Raw genomic sequence first — 1,160 nt, 5'->3', positions numbered from 1 at the left:
CTTATAGCCATTTTATCTTTCACTTTTTGGTAGCTCAGTATTTCCATTGCTTCCTTGTCCTTGTGTTTCTGTTTTCTTTATTTTGGTTGGCTTTTGTGGGTTTTCCCTCTGATTCTTCTAGTTTTAAGTTATATACTTCAGTTCTTTGGTGTGTAGTTACCATTACGAATATGAAAAGGATAGTTATGTATATCCTTTATATATATACAGTCCATCTTTTTCTCCATGTGCCTTACCTCCATTCCCCTTTGTGAATTTGGATCTTTGAATAGTCCCCTTTTCAGTCATTGTTGTCTCAATTTGTCCCTATGTATGCTGAATGTTCATTACTATCTTGCTATAGCAATTCTCCTCTTATTATTTAAGCTTATAATGCCCTGTTCTTAGTAAGGATTACACTCCTCTGCTTCTATTTGCCTGATAGTCACTTTATTCCTAATTATTATTATTATTTTTTTGTCATTTAGTTTTAGGTGAGCTGACCCCTTTCAGTATTACCTGTAGTGCAGGCCTCGTAGTGGAGAATTCCCTCAATTTTTGTATGTCTGGAAAGGTCTTAATTTCTCCTTCAATCTAAAGGATAGCTTAGCTGGATACATTATTCTAGGCTGGTAGTTCCTTTCACTTAATAGTTTAAATATTTGATTCTATTCTTTTCTGGCTTGTAAGGTCTGCACTGAGAAGTCTGAGGATAATTTAATGGGTTTTCCTTTATAAGTTACCATTTTCTTCCCCCTGGCTGCCCTGAGAATTCTGTCTTTGTTGTTGATTTTTGATAATTTTCATACAATGTGTCTTGGTGAAGGCCTTTTTGGGTTGAGATAATCGGGTGTTCTGTTGACTTCTTGAATTCCAAGCTCCAGCTCATTCCTTAGATTTGGGAAATTCTCGTCAACTATTTGTCTGAAAATGCTTTCTAGTCTCTGCTCCTTTTCCTCGCCTTCGATAGTGCCCATTATTCTTATGTTTCCTCTCCTGATGGTATCAGCTAGTTCTTGAATTTCTCTTTCATTATTTTTTATTCTTCAGTTTCTCTCCTCTTCTTTCTGATTTATTTCTCGATTTCTGTCTTCGATATCATTGATCCTTTCTTCCATTTGGTTGACTCTATTTCCCAAGTTTGCTATTTCATTTTTCAATCTTGCAGGGTGTTTTTTTTT

This window comes from Pteropus vampyrus, unplaced genomic scaffold, assembly GCF_000151845.1.
Source record: "Pteropus vampyrus isolate Shadow unplaced genomic scaffold, Pvam_2.0 Scaffold326, whole genome shotgun sequence".
Taxonomy (NCBI): domain Eukaryota; kingdom Metazoa; phylum Chordata; class Mammalia; order Chiroptera; family Pteropodidae; genus Pteropus; species Pteropus vampyrus.
This window is presented reverse-complemented; position numbering follows the sequence as displayed.